The sequence below is a fragment of the Balaenoptera physalus genome, assembly GCF_965194825.1.
Source record: "Balaenoptera physalus genome assembly, chromosome: 3".
In the NCBI taxonomy this organism is placed as follows: domain Eukaryota; kingdom Metazoa; phylum Chordata; class Mammalia; order Artiodactyla; family Balaenopteridae; genus Balaenoptera; species Balaenoptera physalus.
This window is the reverse complement of record NC_138890.1, coordinates 18,180,303-18,193,213: the sequence shown is the minus strand read 5'-3', so window position 1 is coordinate 18,193,213 and position 12,911 is coordinate 18,180,303. Positions and strand designations below refer to the sequence as shown.

At 50.1% G+C, this 12,911-nt stretch overlaps 1 pseudogene across 1 annotated transcript in view; it reads left to right on the top strand.

The window, feature by feature from the left end:
• The window catches only part of LOC309656750 (small ribosomal subunit protein eS4 pseudogene), a 65,084-nt pseudogene that overhangs the window by 39,654 nt on the left and 12,519 nt on the right, over window positions 1–12,911 (top strand). The gene's annotated exons all lie outside the window — the stretch shown is intronic.

The following is a 12,911-nucleotide window of genomic DNA, read 5'->3' as shown; positions in this document are numbered from 1 at the left end:
CAGAAGGAGAAGAAAGTGGGAGGTTCACAGGGAAGAGATACTTGCTTTCTTTCCACATGATTTGGAATTGTTTCACTTGTTACGACAACTGGTACTTTCATAATCTGAAAAATGTCAAATAAGGAAAATTGAATCTAAGATCTTTCCCAGTTCCATGCCCATCTCTTTGTCCATGCCTTGTGCTACATCACTTTGCAACTTCTCCCTCTAGAATGGAGTAGGTGTTCTGCCCCATTCATGTGGCTTTCCTGGCCCATGGAACATGGGTGGAAGTGACCGTGTGCTGGTTTGGAGGCCAGTCCGTAAGGGGCATCGTGATCTCATGCTCAGCCTCCTAGAAGCTCCCGACCTCCTCCACGAGATGGGCTTCCCCTGGGCCCCAGGGTGCACATACAGGGAGCAGAGCTGTGGGCCTGAGCACAGACATTATTGTGGTTCTAAGTTTCCAGGTTCTAAGGTGGTTTAATATCCAGTGTTACTATGACAGTGGGTAACTGCTACAGAAATTGGTACCTCGATAAGAAACCTACAATATGTGGCATTGGCTTTGGAACCAGAAACTGTTATAGGTGGCTGGGAAAATAATGGCATGTGTTATGGAGTAGTGGAACGTTTGCTGAAAGGGAAAGTGTACCTAATACACTTGTGGTCTTGGGCTGGGAGTGTCCAGGTAGAATGTTGCAGGAACAAGCAGGCTCCTGCTGTCTGCATTTAATATGGAACTACAAAGAAGAGACAGCTCAGGAAAAACCTGGCCAGATCTCAGAAAGAATTAGAGGGAAGGAAGAAAGTCTGGAAAATCTGGGACTTCCTGGGTTGAAAAATAAAACTATTTCTAATCTCCAGCTTCTCCATTCAATAAGAGAGTCTCAAATTAAGCACAGCCTGAGAGAAAAGTCAAATCAAGGGCATGGCTATTAAGATATAGCTTGGGGGTCTAGAGTGAATCAAAGGCATAGCACTTGCACTCATGTGAAGGCCTCTGGAAGAATTAAATGGTGCTGAGAAGTTACTAAAAGATCAGTGGTGTGGTCCTGCAGCAGCCTGAGCTGCCCACAGTACCTGTAATTAAGAACATAGAGAGACATGTCTTGCAATGAATTGTGAATATGGCTTTTGGTACGTGATATCAAATACATAGGAAATCCACAATTTTTGAGAGGGCTGTATTGGCAAAAGCCCACCAATCTGGACCAAAAGAGACTGAGATTATTCAAGCTGGAAAAAAAAATCTCTGGGCCACTAATTTGTTATGGGCAAGATGCAGGCTGAGAAAACATTCAGCTGCCATGAAGGGCATATTTTGGAGTGTCCTTCTCAGCAGTGACCAAGGAAAATGATGGAGAAGGAAAGATATCCTAGAGAGCAGAGCCAAGAACCACTGACAACAAGGGACTGAGGACCCAGGCGCAGGGAGTGAACCTGGAGCCTAATCCCAGAACATTCCCTACTCCAGGGTAGCAGTTCCTGGCAATGTTTCTCCAACAGGATGTAAGAATTGCTGTGGACCAGTGACTGTTTGGGGCCTCCTGTCCTCCTCCTTTTTGAACGGGAGTGTTTTTTCGGTGATCTGTCCCTGTTCTACCATGGCGTATTTGGGGTGTGTGTGAGACATTGGAGGGGAGGAGGGGTGCAAACAGCTTCTCCTTTTGTTCCATAGGTCCCAGGAGTAAGGGGAGCTGCATTCAGATCTGACTTAGACTATGAGATTCTCAACTTCAAGCTTGACGCCATGATTGGGTGTCTTGGGTGAGAATGAGTGTATTTTGCAAGTGGGAGGGTCTTGAGTAACTATATCCAAGAGGGCAGTTTGTGGTAGATATTATCATTATTCCCAATTCCTCATGCATCCTGTAGTGGTTTCCTAGAGTTGCCATAACAAATTACCACAAACTTGGGTGGCTTTAAACAACAGAGACATTGTTTCATGGTTCTGGAGGCCAGAAATCTGAAATCAAGGTGTCAGCAAGGTTAGTTTCTTCTCTGAGGGAGAATCTGTCCCATGACTCTCTCCTAGCTTCTGGTGGTTGCCAGCAGTCCTTGGCATTTCTGCCTCTACTGTCACATGGCGTTCTCCCTGTGTGTCTCCATCCCCTTGTCTCTTCTTATAAGGACGCTGGTGACATTGGATTAGAGGTGCACTCTGATTCCTTATGACTTCATCTTAACTAATTACTTCTGCAAAGACCCCATTTCTAAATAAGGTCCCTTTCTGAGGTTCTGGGCAGACATGCATTTTTTGGGGGGAACGCGATTCAGTCTACTACACGTCCCTATATTCACACTCTTTGCCCTGTGACTCTGCAGCTTCTCTCTCCAGGATGGAGAGTATACCTGCGCCATTCACGGGGCTTGTCCATGTGTCTCACGTGGCCAAGGGACGTGGGTGAAACAAACTGTGAGCCAGTTTGGAGCCCAGGTCTTAGAAGTATCGTGCATTCATGCTTACCCTTCTAGAAGCCTCTGATCTCCTCCGTGAGATGAGCTTCCCCTCAGAGCTGCTGTCCCTGCACCTTGGCCTACATATGAGCTGCTCCAGCTGCCCCGCAGACCTGCCCTGTCAGGAGAGCTGCCTTGGCCAGGCTGTAGAGCTGTGAGCCCGGGGGATAACCCTTGTTGTTTTTCTCTACTAGGTTCTAGGGTGCTTCGTGAGTCAGTGTTCTTGGGGCAAGAGTTAATCAATATGGTGGGAAAGGGGCAGCTTTTTCCAAGCCCTGCTCTGGCCGCCATGCTGAAATGCGAGCCCAGTGTTGCCAGAGTATATTATTTTATCAAAAGGAGACAAGAATCTAGATTTCAAATCCATAATCTCCTAATTTTTATATGTGTGTATCTGATTCAGTTAAAAATATCACTGTGCTTTCCCAACCAGACACACCTGAGGTTAGGATTCTGCCTGTAAGCTTCCAACTTATGGCCTGGGCAGACTGGCCGGGCCAGGGGGATCCCTTTGCTCAGCTGCTTCCTGTCGGAGGCAGCATCCTAGGCAGATCCTGACTCGAGGAGGAGAGGGTCCTTCTGTGTGACACAGAACCCAAGTGGGCCCAGCAGCAACCGAGGATTCCCATCAGGAGGAAGTACAGAGCCCGTCTCAGCGGATGGTCGTGCATAGGATGATAAGACCATTTAGGGGATCTGTCATCTTGGTGCCTTTCTGCCCCTTACAAGGGCATCTCAGATTATGCTGTTAAGAAATATTTGGCAAGAAGATGCCCATGGTATTTCTTTTACAAAAATGGTGGAGTTTCAGGGATTGCTCTAAAAAACCAAACCAAACCAAACCAAACAAAGCCAAAACGATTACTGGAGAAGGGGGAAAATCAAACACCACCAAGGTGAAATTGATTTTATTGCATGAACATCTCACTTTAAATTTAAATTGAGTCCAAGTTCATTTTCTCTCCCAGACTTCTAGAAGTTGGCATTCAAAATGTTTACACTTGTTTCATCTGCCTTTTTGCTTAGCCCTGGTCCCCCACCTCCTTCCCTTTGCTTCACACTTATCGTTTCATTGCACACATATGCTCCACTTTATATTTACATATATCTAATTTTTATATATGGCTTGTGAAATATGCCAGACGAAGAAAGAAACGGTCCTGAAACAGCTGGAAAATTATGCAACAGCGAGGAGATTGGGCACATGCACATTCTGTACTGCAAAGTTGCACAACAGACGAAGTTTGTTATAAGTGAAGCTGGGAGGTTTTTATTTTTTCTCCAGGGTGACAGCTTGCATGGTGGAGTAGGCCTTCTGCAGAAGGCATTTCCTCAGGAGCCTCAAATTCCCCTCGAAGGGAGAGGCGAGGCTGGAGCTGCACTGGGAGCACAGAGGCTGCAGCCCAGGGGAGGCTGTCGAAGGGCTGGAGGCAACTCCAGGGGTCTGGTGAGGTCAAGGCCAAGGGTCCAGTGAGACTGAAGTCCAAGGTCCAGCAAGACTGAGGCCCAGTTTCTAGAGAGAGGAGGTCTGGCCTTTTGGAGGCATCCATGTCCCTGCTGCCTTGTGTTGGGAAATCCTGGGGACACAGAGCCTCTGATGGATCTGGAGCCAAGTGGTCCCTCACTGCCTGCTGCTCCCAAAGCTCAGGGTCTTCGGCTGCCCAGCACCACCCTGGTTCTGCAATTCTCAGGTCTCTCCCGTGCCCCAGGAAGATTCAGGAGAGTAGGGCCTTGGGCCCTCAGACCAGGGCTGGGTCATCCCTGGAGCCATCAGGCCCTGCAACACTGCTCGGCTGTGTACCTCATCTGTGTCTCACAGGTTAGAGCCAGTGAATCCTGCAACTGAGTTCAAAATCTCCATTGCCGACATCCAGTGGTGGGGGGAAGGCTTTACTATGCATACATTAAAAAGATCTGAGGGTCTCAGTCGACCTCAGGTATAACAGGGTGGCCGATAATGTGATTTGTCTGCTCAACAATTTAAGATAACATTATGGTCAGCAGTGACCTTCTGTCTGGGCTCAGTCTGACAGCCTGTGTGGAGTAGGCAGCCTGGCACGTGCTGGAGGAGGGACTCCCCATCAGAGGGTCTGTGGAGCAGGTCAGGAGGAGGACGGACACCACAGCACAGCCCCATGGGGAAGGGAAGAGCCTCTGTGAAGCTGGAGCCCAGCCCTTGGCACAGGGTTTGAATTTACCCAGAGACATGGGCAGGGCTATTGGGCTCTCCCCAGTAATGATGGGGAAAATCAGGGGTTCTGTGCTCTGAGGGGGACTGAGAACAGAAAGCCTGTTGGGGGCTTTGGCTGCCCCGGCAAGCAGGCCAGTGGCTCCTGGGTGAGCTGGCAGGTCCTGTTCATGGCCTTCGTGGCCAGGGCAGGCCAGGACATGGCAGAGCCCATAGGCTGGCCAAGGCTGGGGACCTGCTGCAGTGTGGACCCTGCGGAGGGTTGCTAAGGAGTCTGGGGCTCAGCTGAGAACTTGGGCTGCCGCGGCCACTCAGAATGGAGATGGGATTCGCCGTGGGGAAACAGTGCTGCTGGACTCATTCAGTTTCCTCTTTCTCATTTTCAGAAATGCAATTAGGGAGGCCAAGGCGCTGCGTGGGCTCTGGAGCGAGTGTCTGTGTGTCTGGGTCTGTGTGTGTTTGTGGGCTGGGGTCAGCGTGCGTCTGTGTGCTTGTTTGTGCACATGTATCATCACATGTATGTGGCACAGTGTGTGTGTGTGTGTGTGTGTGAGAGTATGTGTGTGTGCGTGCACGCCTGTTCATAGGTGCAAATGAACACTCTTGCCTCCCATCTCTCGGGACAGTCGTCGATCAGGTGCCTCGAATTGGCTTCCTGCTTTCCATTCATATGAACTTGTCGACAAGTCCCCAGACCTTGAAGTGACGGTTCTCCTGTGGCACTCCCCAAACCCTGCACCCCCAGGTCCCCTCCACCCCTGCTCCCAGTATCTCCCAGTAGCAGCCTGTGCTTTCAGACTCATCTTTGGAGGGCCCTATATTCTCAGCCAGGGGGGACAATCTCTTGGTGGGCAGCAGGGGGCCAATGGTGCTAGGTGGGGACCATGAAAAAGAGTATCTTGGAAAGTTCCAGCAGCCTGAGGCCCTCGTGGAGGTCCTGAGTGAGCATAGCATAGAAGCCTGGGATGGGGGAGGGGATGCAAAAGCAATTTGTGCTGGAGAGCTGCCCCCATAGGCTGCAGGTGCCTCAAAGGCCATGCAGGGGCTGGCTGAGCGCAGAAGCCCTTGTTCTAGCCTCCGCATCTGAAGAAACCAGAGGTGGGCCCTGCAGTGCAGGGTGGAGGCCCTGATACCCCCTTGGTGAAGCCAGCTGGGTGGAGACGATGAGGTCAGGAAAGCATCTAAAGGCTGTGCTGCGCCTCAGATCCGACTCAAGCCTGCCTGTGGCCTGGAAGGCGTAGTGTGGCCAAACGTGCTTTTTTTTTTTTTTTTCCAAGAGAAGCCAGAGATGCATATTTTAATGAGATATCTTTTGATTTTTAAAAAAAATCTTAGCAAATAGTTTGAGTTAACAAACAAAACCCTGTGGGCTGCTAGTTGGCAGCCCCTTATGCATCAGTTATGATACTTGACTTTATAAGCACTAGCTAATGACTCCACTGCTTCAGGCAAAAAGCAGGGGCTGATAGGAAGGAGGCTCAGAAGGCCTCAGAGGAGCCCTCAGAGAAGCTCACCTTGTGGGTGATGAGTGCTCTGGTTCTGGAGTGAGTCATGAGGTCTGGTCTGGCTCTGTCCCTGGGGGCTATCATCTCTAAGGCTCAGCTTCTTCATCCGAAAGTGGGAATGTTGCATTTCCACCTGGTGGGATGTAGTAAGGATCAAGGGAGATAGTTTATTTAAGAGCTCTGCTAATTCACCAACAGAGCTGCGGGCTTGCAGGAAATACTGTGATTGACAAAACGCAGCCTGGCACATAGAGGTGCTTCCCAAGGGCACACTGCCCCCAGTGTCTTCACTGGGAAGAGGAAACTGTGGGGCCCATGTTGGCCAGTCATATTTGACCAGGGCACACGGGGATGGTCACGGGACATGGATGTATGAGATCTTTGTCCTGAAAAGAGAGCCAGGAAGCCCCAGGACTCACCATTGTCCTAGTGAGTGCTCCCAGCTCCCAGAGCATTTTGAGATGAACACGATCTTGCTTCATTCTCCTACTTAAATCTTCCACTTAGAACAAAATGCAACCTGCAGGCCAAGGCCCTGCCTCATCTATGATCCCCTGGTTGCCTCTCTCTCTTCATCTCTTCCTTCTTTCACTACCTTCTGGCTTCACTGCTCTTCTTTCCCTGGAGCAGTAAAAGCTCTTTCCTGCCTCAGGGCCTTTGCATGTGCTGGTCTCTCTGCTTGAGATGCTCATTGCTTAGATTGTCCTTTCCTGGTAACTTCTCTCTGATCAGTTTTCATCTTTCCCCCATCTTCCTTTCCCTTGTCCCATGCATTCTATATCATGAACCTCTTTTTATTTTCTTCATAGCATCTATCTTTGAAATTTATCTTATTTTTTTTAATTCACTCTGCAAATATTTACTGAGTGCCCACTATGTGCCAGGCTGTTTTTCGTCAATCACAGTATTTCCTGCAATTCTTCAGCAAGGTTCCTTATTAGGCCATGGCATCCCAGCCACCCATGTCCTGCAGTATAGCCAAGGTTTAGTTCTAAAGTCAGTGATGATATGAAAAAAGCACGTGGTCAAAATACTTTGGAAAATTTCCAATCCACACAGCTTTGCATCTGTAGGCCAACGCTGAACTACGTACAGCTGGGTACAGGGAGTGATGGAGAGCAAAACTAGCTAAGGTATGGAGGGCTTCATATTGTGTTAAATCATTTAATTCTCCAAGCCACTCTGTGAAGTAGGTGATATTACTCTGCCCATTATACAGTTTAAGAAACTGAGGCATGGGGAGGATAAATAAGTTTCTCAAGGTCACGTGACTGGAAAGTGACTGACAGAGCCCGAGCAGCCTGTCGCAGGGCTGCTATGAGGAGTTGAAATCAACTATGCTGCAGAGCCATCATGAAATTCCCCTCTCAGCAGCCCTCAGGGAGCAAGGCCTCCACTGCCCAGGATGGCAACACTGACAGGGTGTGGGAGGGAACACTCTCATTAGGAGATCTGCCTTGTTATTCTAAAGTAATACCTATGTTTTCAGCTGCCAGTGTGCATTGGGGGCTCTCATGTTCATCCTGCATTGAAAATGAGGGTATGCCAGGCCCCAAGCCTGACCCTGGGAGGAAGGCGTGTGGTCCCAGCCCTGCAAATGAGGAAATGGGCAGTGGAGAGACTGGGCACCATGTGCGATCACAGTGTGCAAGGGGCCGGAGATGCCCCATCTGACTTTTGGGACAGAAAATCACTAGACTCAACAGCTCAGTTTCAGGCCTGATCCTAAGGGTGTTGCCACTGTGCCAGAGAGAGGTGGCCAGGTCTGGGCTAGAGGGAGTGGCAGGGAAGAGGGGCAGATTCCTTTTCCTAATGAGAGGGTAGATGGTGCGGTGACTGCTTTGTTGTGGGGGTAAGGAAAAGGAGGGGCCTCAGATGCCCCTGGGGCCCAGGAGGGAGAAGAGGTGCCAGATGTGAGCCCAGGAGGCTGCGGGTGGGGTGGAGATGGGGGCTGTGAGGAGCTGGGTCTCTGAGACACCTTGATGGAGATGCCTAAGGGTTACCGTATTTACAGGTGGATGGACCTGGCTGGGGTGGTCTGTGAATAGACTCTTGAACCCATGGGAAAGGGTAAGATTGCCCAGGATGGGTGGGGCTGGGACATAGGTGAAGAGGAGTCATGTGTGTGAAGAGAGAGTGGCATCCATTGGGACTGGCCCTGAGGAGTGGCCAGAGGATTTGGGGACAGTGTGAAGGGTAAAACCCTTTTCTGAGGGGCAGCCTGGAGCCAGATTTGCAGAGAGCCTGCAAGGGACAATTTATTTTACCCAAAACAAAAAAAACTTTAAAACATTGCAGAAAAGATACAGGCATATCTCTCTTTTTGGAATGATCAAAAGATGGGGACACTAATTGGCAGGGAGCAGAGGTGACCCGTTCTTCCATGGGCTCCACTTTAAATATCCTGCAGACTTTGTGTCGGGTCTCAGCATTTCTGCAGAGGAGGAACCATCTGAAACTGGGAGGGAGATAGTCAAGAAGCACCCTCCTGCTAGCGATGGGGACTTTGGTGAGGGAGAGGCCTCCTAGAACCCCCTGGAGGAGCAGAGGGTCCCCAAGGAGTCTCCAACAGCAGCAGTGATGGCCAAAGGCCCTCAACCCTGCATCCAGAATTTCTTCCCACTGGGTTTTGGCCTTTGGATTCCATGGTTAGTGCTACTGCCAGCCCCAGCCAGAAGCTTTGGCCTCTTTAAGGCCCATATCCTAGATGTCGTGAACCCTGCAGGGTTAGGCAGGACTGCAGCGGAAGGAACTTGACACAAAGGGAAGGCAATCGAAAGAGAATAAAGCTCTGGAGGCCAGGGTTCCTGGGGTTTAGCAAGGCATTGGCCAGGGCCACCAGTTGACATTCCCCGGATTGTAAGTGAGGAAATGTCCAGTTAAACTTACAGAGGATTTGAACACAAAATGCCACAATGTAATAGGATTGTGTCCTTCACAAGTTACATACAGGATTTATATGTAAAGAAATTAATTCTCCAGGCTCTGTAGATGATGTCATCTGGGAATGGGAGGTAAACATATAGTCCAGTGAAGAACATATTCTTTCAACAGACAGGGGGTAAGCCAGGGACTGTGCCATGCTCTCATTTGGACATAAGGGCAAGCCAAGTGCTGGGGGGCGTTGGGGCTGACCCTTAACATGTTTCTGCCCCAGATTGTTAATCCAGGCTTGTCCCAGTAACACCCCCGCCCCTTGTCAGCAGCTGGTTCAGCAATGGGCATGTGAGCCAGTCTTGGCCCACAGATCAGAGGGGAGTCAGCTGGTCCATCTGGGAGAGGGGAGGACACCTGCATGTGGTTTGGTCATCCTGCTACCTGGTTGAGCTCCGGAGCTGCCATACCCGCAGACCTCCCGCCTTTCCTTATGGTTTAAGCAGGCTGGGTTACTTGCATCCAGGGGCATCTTAAGGGACCCAGAGGCCTTTCTCAAATGGGAAGCCTGGACCAAATGTCCCTCCTGACCTCTCTGAGAGGCCAGACACAGCTAGACCCTGATCCAAGTAGACCCAGGACCTCACTACCTGCCACGTCCAGACATCTCCTTGAAAAATCTTGGGCCTTGCTGCCTCTCTGCCACGTTGAGCACATGTTGACAGTCACAGGTGGGCACTGAGCTTTATCTTTCCCCAGGTCGTTACTGCTTAGATTGAGCCTGAGCCTCCAGCTTGTGTCTCCATGTAGAAGTGTTGAATGAGCCGGGATCCCCAAGCCTCCAAACCTCAAGCACCTTGCTTTTTACTTCCAGGCAGAACTGACTGCAATGGGGGTGGGACACCTCTGTGTGAAACATGGCAATGAAAACAATTGTTGCCTGGACACCACCTACATTTCCTCTTTTGCCTGACACAGATCCCTGTCCGGGGATGCTCAAGAAACTGCAAGAACCACACCCCCAAAGGCCACCTGGCCTCCATATTCTGTTTAATTAGCATTACTGCTTACCAAGGCTGCTCCTGGCCAGAACTCTGCCTGTGCATCTGACGGGGCCACTGCACCCGCTGTTTGCCAATAGCAGAGGGGGGCAGAACTGCTGTCCTCAGAGGCCCTTTGACAAGGTCACCAAGTCCTCACGGCTTGTTATGCTCAGCATACGGGTCCCCAGAGACTAGAAAAGTCTAGATCCCTTCCCACAACCCCCGGGAGCTTGCTTGTCGGGAGAGAGGACAACGAACCCTCACTACTTCCATCTGCTTGTAGCCTGCAGTGCGGGCAGGTCCTGCCAAGGATGGTGACCTCGTCAAAGGGCAGAAGCACTTCTAGTTTCCGTGGGGCTGCCAGGGGACGGGAATGGCTCTGATGAAGTCTGTGCTGGCACGTGTGGCCCGGAAGTCAGAGATGGGCTGAGAGCCCTGCTTCTCCTTTTCAGAATAACGCAGGGCACTGCTCCCACCAGAGAGCTTGGGCAGGCACAGGGCAAGAAATCTCCTTTCTTAACGTTCCTGCTCGGAGGCATGCGTGGTGATTTGTGACACCCAAGATGACCAGGAAAGGTGCCCATCTCTTTCTGCTCCTCACGTTGTTGGGAAGATTTTAAAGGGACTGGAGGGCTCAAGCTCACCCTGAGTTGTTCTCAACCCTTCCCCACAACATGGGGCTGTTCTAGATTCGCGTTGCAACTCGTCCTTCAGGGATCAGACTGGTAACAACCATGAGCAAAAGGCAGGTATAGGACAATAGGGAGTGGTAGGGACTGTCAAGTAGGAGAGTGCAAGCCAGACCTAAGGACACTCAAGTTCAATTAAAATCAAACACACATGACATGCACTGAATAAGTGTTCCAGCTGAGTTTGTTCTGTGGTCCTTGGGTTGTCTTTGGGATCTAGACTGAATAAGTAGACTTGAACAAAGAACCGCTGGGGATTTCTGTGTTCCACTTTCACCTGGAGTAGAAGAAGGGGGAACAGAGAGGCAAGCACCAGTGGGTGGGGTAGCATTTTCCAGAAGAGGAAGAAGAGAGATCGGAACCATGGAGGTTTGAAGAAGTAGGGGTGACTCTTTTTTTTTTTTTGAGCTGAGGACAAGTGATCAGGAAGCTGGGATGAGTCCACAAGGGCCCCCTACATGGAGGATTCAACCATAAATTTTGATGCATGTGTGCCTGGTTCTTCCACTCAGCCTAGAGGGGTGTCATTGTAGGGACTAAAGATGGGATGGTTAAGGGCTGTGGTCTGCCTTCCACTCATGAGGGGTCTCTGTCTGGGTGGAGCCCCAAGAAGCTGGGGGTAATTTGGGAAGGAACAGTTGCCAGGAGTGACTCAGGAGTGTCAGAGAGACAAACCTTCTTTCCAAAAAGATATTCTAGAGCTGGTTTTCCAAAGTGTGCAAGATAATTTTTTTTACATGGACCCATCAGAAAATATCATCGACTCGCGAAGTGAGAGAGTCGGTCATTTTCAATTCTCCTTTTGTCCTTCTGATTGCATCAAAGGAAAGGGCTTTGCTTCTTCTAGTCTGTCTCACCACTTTTCCAACACTTGTTAATCAGCTTCAGCCTCCGTGCCTTTTGCAGGCAATAGTATTTACAATTTGATAACAGCTTTTTGTTTCATATATTTATTTTTGGCAGTTATCTTTGATTTATGGCAAGATGTTGGCTTTCCCATTTACGGTAGTGATTTAAAGTATCCTTTTAAAACTTAAGTACAGTATAAAGAAATAATGGTGGTGGTAGGAGGATTATGGTAATCACCATAAACCTGGCAGGGAAGCAAGTGAGGTAGTAGAACATCACCCTCATCAAATAGGTGAGGCTGCTGCTTGGGTCTCATTCATCTTTTGAGGCAGATGAAAGCAAGACAGCCACAGGGGGAATGAGCGGAAGTGTCATGGATTCCAAGACAGCACCTAGCTGAACCCAGCTCTGGGCTGCCTGGCTTCCTCAGCCTTCAGGGTTTGACCCATGCCACTTCTTATGGGAAGTCCTCCAGGATACCTGGCTCTGGAGTCATCTCTCTTCCCATACACTGATCACCATCCACTTTCTCTGGAACCATCAGAGGTCACAAAAGTAGACGCCTGCTGGGGGTAAGGGAAGGGAACCTACAGCAACCTGCAGGGCATTTGCCCCACTTAATGGCTGATAAGCAGAAATGCAGGCCCAGTGTGGTCACACTTTCCAATTTCTCAAAAGAAGTCAGAAGTATAAATTCTTATGTGAAATGTTACCATTTTTAACACTGACAACAGATGTTCACCATGCCTGGGGGCTGGATCCTGTCTTGGGCACCCTCAGGTGTCACAGAGGAAAGCGTCCAGGTGAAGATGGCCATCAAGCTTCAGTGCCCTCTGAAAATGACGGGTCCTGAAAATGACGGAACTGAGAATATGAAATCACAGCTAGAGCAAGTTGTGTAAGTCATGTGTTTTACCCATAAGACTGGGCCCTTCTGGTGGGCAGGGAGGGACCTGAGTCATCAGGCCCTGCCTGACCAAGGCCAGCGCCAAAGCCCTGGCCACACAGGCCTGGGGCAGGGTGAATGAGAAAATCCAAAGGGACAGGTGTCCACCCTCCAGGGAAGTGAGGCAGAAGTCTGGGGTCACATAGCAGAGGTGTTCCCACAGACACATGCTTGGGAGTGGGTTCCCAAGGGGAGGGAAGGTCATTGTGCTGGGGGATAGCAAACTTTGTAGGACAGGCAATGAGGATTGTGCTGGAGAGGAGGGAGTCCAGCTGGGAATGGGCTTGGACAGCAAACTGGCTCCAGGATGGAGAGGGATGCCTTGGATGCTGAGTTGGGAAAGGTGGGCAGAGCGTAGAGAGGCTATTTCAGGCAGAG